At 44.5% G+C, this 8,476-nt stretch overlaps 1 long non-coding RNA gene across 1 annotated transcript; it reads left to right on the top strand.

Annotated features, from left to right (window-relative positions):
• The first annotated feature begins 798 nt into the window (after positions 1-798).
• LOC148007808 (uncharacterized) lies at positions 799-4,440 on the top strand. The gene is made up of 2 exons (XR_015652578.1): positions 799-889; positions 1,812-4,440. It is a non-coding gene; the product is annotated as an uncharacterized LOC148007808 (long non-coding RNA).
• The last annotated feature ends 4,036 nt before the right edge of the window (positions 4,441-8,476 follow it).

Raw genomic sequence — 8,476 nt, 5'->3', positions numbered from 1 at the left:
TTGCTCACAGAAAGAGAGTGCTCATTAGGAGAAGTTCTTTAAGGAGCCTGCCTTATCTGCTGGCCCTATTCCAAGAGAGGAGTCAGTCTCCAGCATTAAATTACTTTTCTCACTGGTCATCATTAGCATGGAGAATGCCTTTGATCCTATCCCCACAGCAGCCAGTTCCTGCCCCTATGGTCGAAATGTCCCAGGTTGGGGGGCAGAGAAGCCCCTAAAATAGTTTCAAAGAATCTACAACAAACTGTAAAGAACTTTGTTTTGTTTTGCCAGTCAAGATTTAAAATTCAGGCTTTGGCTGTGGCCAAGGTCAGGATTAATGTTTTCTTTTCCATGGGCCTTTAGCCCACTGAGAAAGTTTGGTAAAGGGCTGCTACTGAGGTCCTGAAAGCCCCAAGTGAACTGGTTACAATTCTTTTGTCAGTGCTTAGAATCTAACACCCAGGTTCTAACGTCTCTCCATCCTTTTGTTATTAGTTGTTACTGGAAGCCCAGTGCCATTTAGAGGATGGGTCTCTTGAGCGATAAAGCCACTGAGCTGACACTAAAGGAAGGTACTCCTTAAGGGAAAATCTAAGTCCAGAGAGACAACCTGTAACAGATAGACTGCCCCTCTGCTCACTTCTCTGTTTCACAGACACAAGGTCTTTTTGTCCAAGAAAGCCTCCTGGCTTAGCTGTGTGACTAAATGCTATTTGCCCTCTTCAGTGGACCTCTATTCTCAAGATTCCCTTGTTTTCTCACCATCCCATTTGAGATGCTTGTTAGTAACTGTTACAGGTCTTCTTTACCACCGAGGAAAGACAGAATCCTACTAGAGGCCAGAAAAAGTGTTCCAGAGATGGATGGAAGGCCCTCACTTCTGCCTGCTCTCTTCAGACGCCTAAAGGTAGGGAGTGCTCCAGGTCTGCTGCCAGGCTCCAAGGGTGGGTCTCTGAGGGGCTAAAAAATGCCCCACCAATCTGGCTAAGATAAAAAAAGGATAAAGAAAATGTTACAGAAATTTAAAGGGTTAAGTTAAGTTGCTGAGAGTTAATATAAGTTACAGAGAAAATAAGGTTAAAAAAGAAAGAGGTAAAAAGAACAGAAAGCTAGAGAAGAAAAGAGACAAAAAGAAGAGGAAGTTAGAGAGCTAAAGAGAGATAAAAGACGAGAGAGGAACATATACTGGCCACAGTAGTTAGGGAACCTAGGAAGATAGTACCTGGCAACAGAAGAGAATTCCTGGCTAAAGATCAGTGTGCCTAATACAAAGAAAAAGGACACTGGGTCAGGGACTGCCCAAGAAAGAACAAGAGGGGCCACTGGAGAGCTTCTTGGTCCTAGAGTGCTGGACAGGGACCCAATGCTCTGTGCTCCTATGCTCCAGTGGGCCAGTATCCAAAGACCTTTGGTACAGGGGCCTACTGACAACAAACAATACTTATGGACTGCCCGAAGAACAGTGGACCTTGGCGTGGGCCGGGTAACCCACCCACTAATTCATGGTCATCCCTGACTGCCCCTATCCCTTGCTCATGAGAAAATTGCTCTCCAAATTGGCTTGCGTGGGCTGAAATGGCTGGATGAGGCCATGTGTATACATATCTATAGACTGTATATGTGGAGCTTAAGACCTGTCTCAGTACACCAGTAACTGATGCTGGGAGATGAATGAGTTAGTGCTTTTCTGCTTGGAACACACCGTTCCTGCCAGCCGGGCACTGACAATTATCACCCAATCCAGGACTTAAACTGTGATAGAGTGGCTGATAGAGTGTCCCAAAAGATGGGACCACTAGTCAGCTGCCATGGACTAGATTCTCCACCAGTTGGGGACAATCTGGTCACCTTGCTGCCCAATCCGGACCTGGAGCCACCACAGCACGAGTGTCAAACACTGACAGAAGCCCATGGGTGGAGGAAAGACCTCTGTGACTGGCTGATTGACCCCTGCTGAAAGCCGAGGAGCTTGTCCACAGACGGGAACAGTTCTCTTCACGAATAAAGGTCAGAGACAAGTGGGTGCTGCCATGGTAGACAACACAATGTCAACTAGAATGGCTGAACCCCAACCCCCCAGCACATCAGCGCCACAGATGCCTTTGCCATCTCTTAGATGCCCTGATGAAGCCAACAACTGTGAGTACTATTCATTGCTCAGGATATCAGGAGGAAAGAGATTCAGTGACATGGGACAGTAACAAAACAGATAAAGTGGCTCGAGAAATGGCTATACAGGAGCCTATCCTGGTTACAGGCCTACAAGAGACAGCCACTGGGAACTGGGATTAGACTAAGGGATGGCCTCACTTAGAATGTACAACAGAAGAAAAGGCCCAAGTTGTTTAAAAGATAAAAAGACAATGACACACTTGGGGAGAAAGCTGTACCCCCCCCCCCAAAGAACAAACAAAAGACTCACTTTGCCAAATTAAGAAATGGACTCATTTAGGAGATAAGAAGTTTGTCCAAATAGTTAAAATATATGTAATAGACTTTAAGATTTTAGCCAAGAGAGACAGTAAAAAGTATAAGATATGTCAGTAAGTGAATGCTTAACAAACAAACAAGACAAAGAGACCTAGAGAGTTTAATAAAAAGTCAAAGTGAACTTCACTGAGATAAAACCAGAAAAAATATAATCACAAGTATCTCCTAGTGCTTGTAGATACTTTTTCAGGAATAGATAGAAGCTTTCCTCACCAAACGAGAGACGGCCTCTACAATCATCAAGAAGATACTGGAAGAAATCTTCCCCAGGTCTGGAATGCCCAAGGTAATCTGGTCAGACAACGGCCCTACTTTCGCCGCCAAGGTAAGCCAGGGTGTGGCCAAGTATTTAGAGGTCGATTAGAAATCACATTGTATTTACAGACCTCAAAGCTCAGGACACGTAGAGTAAATAAATAGAACTCTAAAAGAGACCCTGACCAAATTGACCATGGAGACTGGCACAGACTGGGTGACACTCCTTCCCTCTTGCTCTCTTCAGAGCAAGAAATACCCCTTCCAGACTCAGCTTTACCCCCTTTGAGATCTTATATGGGGCCTAAGCTCCCCTGACTGTATTAGATGATGTTACTGAACCAACATGTCATAGTGCCATAGTAATAATGATTTGTGTGCCAGGCTAAAAGACCTACAGGTGATACAGAAAGAAATCTGCTCACAGCTGACAGCAGCCTATGCCCCGGAGACCCCTGAGACATCCCATCAGTTCCAGGTCGGAAGCAGCTACACTGAGCCCAGACACTCGAGCCTCGCTGGAAAGGACCGTACCTGGTGCTGCTGACCACCCTGACAGCCGTCAATTCTCAGCCCTCACCAGCCGTGTACTAGCTGTTAGGGCTGAGAGCTGGGACCTAGAGGGAAATTCAGTCATGTTTGTCCTGGGTTCTATCAAGATAGGTGTGGGATAGGCTTGATTTCTATTACAAATGATGTAACATTACATATGTTAATACTCCTAACACTTCTTGGGACTGTGCCTCAGGGATCACAACCTATATAAGTTTAGAAGTTCTGAAAGACAGTCATGACCTTGGTATATAGGTTTAGATAGTGTCCAGATAAAATCCTGATGCTAAAGACTTTTTAGCTGACCTCCAAGAATACCTAACCTCCCTCTCAGAGGTAGTCCTTCAAAATAAGAAAAGATTAGACCTGATATTCCTTAAAGAAGGAGTCTGTGTGCTACACTGAAAGAATGTTGCTTCTATACAGACCATTCAGGAGTAATTAAAGACTCCATAAATAAACTTAGAGAAAGGTTAGACAAAAGACAGACAGAAAAACACATCAGAGATGGTTCGAGAGCTAGTTTAGTAGATCTCCCTAGATGACTACCCTACTCTCTGCTACAGCTGGGCCATTATTAATAATTTTCTTGGTTTTAGTTTTTGGCTCCTGCGTGACAAACAGGTTAATTGCTTTTGTTAAAAATTGAGTGGGTGCTATGCGGTTGATGGTTGTGAGACAACAGTACCAGTCAGTTAGGACAACTGGTGAGACCAAATAAGACTTGATATCAAAATTCTAAGATTAGAATTATTTAATAGGAGAAGACGGGAATGAAAAGAAAATTATACGAATTCTAGGTTTATAAATATAAAAATTAAAAAATAAACCCCAAAAGGCCACAGACCCAGGGCTAAGCCCTGCAGCCAAGACTAGCAGGCCATAAAGATAAAGGAGCACAGGAAACACTGTTCAGGCAGGACTGACAAGCCATAAAAAAAAGGAATGCAGGAACCAGCCTGAGTTAATGGGACTGATTCATGGGACGTCTGGCAGGAAGACATCCCCCCCCAGCTCACTCAGGGCCATCCTCCAGACCCTGATAAGCCCCTACTTGTGCTTTTCAGCCATTGTGTCCTACAGAGAGCATTCCAAGAAACCGGACAGCCCAAGCCTAACCAGAGGTGTTTCAAATACAAATGCTCCATCAGTTTTGACAAACGTTTAAAAATAATGAGGACCTGAAGACCCTACCCTTCTCCTGATTTAGTAGCTCTGTTCCAGGAACCAGGGGGCCATAAAACCTTCTGGCGTCCCCTTATCTCCTGGAGCCATAAAACAATCCTGTAACTTGTGGTGCATTCCCCTTTGACATCCCCCATCCCCTGGTGCTCACAGCCTCTGCCTTTAAATACTTTTTTTCCCAGCCTCTCGGAGTCGACACCTCTGTCTCCTGCGTGGGATATGTGTCGGCCCGGAGATCTCTGTAATAGGTCTCCGTAATAAACCTCGCCTTTGCTTATTACATCCAAAATGGTCTCTCTGTGTCTGGGGTCCGCGATTTCCCAAGACTTGAGTAAGGGTCTCTCTGCGTGGGATCTTTCAGCAGACACGTAAGGAGGGAGGAGACAATGTACTTCACTCTGCACTGACCCCAGGAGCCCCTTCCTCTGCAGTTGCTTACAGACCTCTACTCGTTAGCCTGCCTGCGCTCCAGCATCCAGACATTCTCAGATGCTTGCATTGCTCCCACCTGCTTTCTTGATCTCTAACTTAAATACAAACAAAACCCCATGACTTTCTCTTCCCTAAATTCTCCCAGTAGCTTGCCAGCAGTGTTTTTTCCACTCGAATTACAATAAAATTGGCTTTAAGTTTCCATGAGATTTTTTTTCTATTTTTATTTTATTTTTGTGTTTGAGACAGTCTCATTATGGAGTCTGGGTTGTACTGGGTCTGGCTACATAGACCAGGCTGGCCTCCGACTTGAGGAGATCTGCCTGCCACTGCCTCCCAAGTGCTGCCGTTAGACTATGATGCCAGTTTTTGATGTTTGTGTGTGTGTGTGTGTGTGTGTGTGTGTGTGTTTGCATGTTCATGCAGACGCTCAAGGAGGCCAGACCTTACCCCTTCCTAGAGCTGTAGTTACAGGAAGTTCTGTGAGACCTGACATGGGCACTAGGAACCCAACTCAGGTCCTCTGCGACATCAGTACAAACTTTCTTTTACTGCTGAGCCATTCCTCCAGCTCCATCCCCAGCCCTACAACATGCATATTAAAAAAATTATTTATCTGTCTGTCTGTCTGCCTGTCTTAGTCAGGGTTCTATTCCTGCACAAACATCACGACCAAGAAGCAAGTTGGGGAGGAAAGGGTTTATTAGCTTACACTTCCACATTGCTGTTCATCACCAAAGGAAGTCAGGACAGGAACTCACACAGGTCAGGAAGCAGGAGCTGATGCAGAGGCCATGGAGGGATGTTACTTACTGTCTTGCTTCTCCTGGCCTGCTCAGCTTGCTTTCTTATAGAACCCAAGTCTACCAGCTCAGGAACAGCACCACCCACAATGGCCCGCCCCACCTTGTTCACTAATTGAGAAAAGGCCTTACAGCTGGGTCTCATGGAGGCATTTCCTCAAGAGAGGCTCCTTTCTCTGTGATAACTCCAGCTTGTGTCAAGTTGACACACAAAACCAGCCGGTACACTATCTATTTATTTACTTTAGGGCAAGGTTTTTGAGTCTCTTTAGCTCAGGTTTGCCAAGAACCGGCGATTCTCCTGCCTTAGTTTCCCTTGTTCTTTTAGGCAAGGATGAGGAGAATTTCATTTTAGGAAAGATTCCTGCTATTAACATGCTTTTCCTGGCATTATTAAATATATATAACAATCACTAGGCATTAGCCACCCTTTGGAGCAGATCTCTGCAGAACAACAAAGATGTACGTCTTGTAGTGATGCTATATAGACAAATGGATGACTTATGAATTCTTAATGATGATCCTAGAAGAATTCCTAAAATTATATTAGTAATCATTAGGTTCTTTTATAATAGGACTGCTATTAAATCCTTTCTGATGTTGAAACTGCAATGAGAACTCTGCCAAGTCTTCAAGTGTCACGAGTTAATTGCTTCTGAGAGAGCAAGCAGGCGTCTACTACTTAGAGCACATTCCAAGAGGTTGTAAAACAACCAAAGGGCATAAAAGGGAACTGACATTTACTACAGGTGCTAGGACAGAAGATAAAATATTGACTGGATTTATATATACAAAATTTCATGAATAACTTAGTCACAAAAGTTAGGGTTTTTAACTCTCCATGAACCTGTAAAACTGGTGACAGGTGATGAATGTTTAGCCAGATAATTACTCCTAATGGATGTGCATGTAAACATTCTCCGTTGTAAACTTCTTGTTTGATTAATGATTTGAATTTATGTGTAAACTTGTGGTGAACTTTTATCATGTGATCATGTGTTCTGAAAGATGTATAAGTGCTGAGGACAAAGAGAGGAGACAGAACTGAGGGGAACTTTTTAGACAGAACTCAAGAAGAACTTAGAGGTAAAGGCATAGATAGCATTGGGAGTGGTGGTATTGAGAATAAGGCATTATTGTGACATCAGGGCAGGAGGAGAGAACAAGATTAGAAGAGAGTAAACTGTTTAGAGAGAACTTTTTGGAGGAGAACTTCTATAGAAAATTTTTGGAGAACTTAGAACTTAGAAATAAAAACTAAGGGCTGGAGAGATGGCTCAGTGGTTAAGAGCACTGACTGCTCTTCCAGAGGTCCTGAGTTCAATTCCCAGCAACCACATGGTGGCTCACAACCATCTGTAATGGGATCTGTAATGCCCTCTTCTGGTGTGTCTGAAAACAGCTACAGTGTACTCACATAAAATAAAATAAAATAAAAAAGAAATAAAAGCGAAAATCATTTTCCAAAGTGTCCCTTCTTCCTGTGACTTCCTGGAAGTTAGAGCTGCACAGTCCCTGCAGAGGTAGAACAAAGATCACATTACTTAATCCCCTGCTGATTGCATAGAGGTGGCTAAACAGTTTCTCACCTCAGAGTAACCCAGACAGGCAGGTCAGCTACAGAAGCAAAGTGACTTAGATTCAAGATAGGTAAATGTTTTACTATTATACAACAACCCTAAATTCAGTCTAGTAAGACTAAGTCTTACCCCAACGTCACTCTTCCCCCTTCACTGCCACCTAAAGAACAAACAAGAAGGAGCAACAGCTAGGGCTGCCACCCACCCCACCTCCTCCCTGTAAATAACTCAATATCTGCTGTCTGGAATCTACTCAATCTTCTGGTCTCTTCCAAAGGGTTTGGGTCACTTCTTTGGCTCAGCTATCTGCAACACACATGGCTTGTTTTCTAGGCTCCAGCTGCCTCCATTTAATGGCTACTGCTGTTCATGGTGGTCATCCCACCACACCGGGATCTCTTCTGCTGCAACTGGGAATCGCCTTTACCAACAGTTTCTCCTGGGCTCTGGGCTCTCTTCATGTTGCCAAGCCTCAACTTCTCTGCATGACTCCCTCAATCCTGGGGCTTCAAGTGTCACTGAGGCTGTACCTTCATCAATGGACTTCCCTGTCCTCTTACAGTGCTAAGCCTCAGTTGCTCTCCATGACCCCTTTATGCCTTCAAAGCTAGTACCACCTGGGTGACTCTTACATATGACCAAGAGAGTTTTGCTGCCAGCTTGAGGTACAACCTTGGTTGCTTCTGAAACATAGCTTCTGTGTGCGGACTCTCAGGAAACACTTCCCAGATTTCACCTCACTGATACTGGTGTCCTCCTCCTCTTCTTCCTCATCATTCTCTTTCCCTTCCTCCTTTTCCTTCTTCCACTTCCTCCTCCTCCTCGTCTTCCTCTTCCTTTTGATCCTTTTCCTTCTTTGTCTTTTTTTTTTAAGAAAGGGTCCCTCTGTGCTGTGTAGCCATGGCTGTCCTGGAACTCACTCTGTAGACCAGGCTAGCCTCAAACACAGAGCTCCCTGCCTCTGCTTCCCAAATGCTGGAATTAAAGGTGTGTACCATGGTCCCTTCTTAATCACTGCTATTTTCTCAGCTCCAGCTGACCAGCATCAATTGTCCTGGGAAAGCAGAGGTTTTGCTCCAGCGCTGCTTGTCTCTGGTTAACCACAGCTGATTCTTCAGCCTCAGCTGACCAGAACCACAGATTCTCAATTCAAAATAGCAAAAGACCCTCCTGACGGAGTCTTTAAGGGACTATCAA

Source organism: Rattus norvegicus, chromosome 1 (assembly GCF_021556685.1).
Source record: "Rattus norvegicus strain SHRSP/BbbUtx chromosome 1, alternate assembly SHRSP_T2T, whole genome shotgun sequence".
NCBI classification, from domain to species: domain Eukaryota; kingdom Metazoa; phylum Chordata; class Mammalia; order Rodentia; family Muridae; genus Rattus; species Rattus norvegicus.
This window is presented reverse-complemented; position numbering and strand designations above follow the sequence as displayed.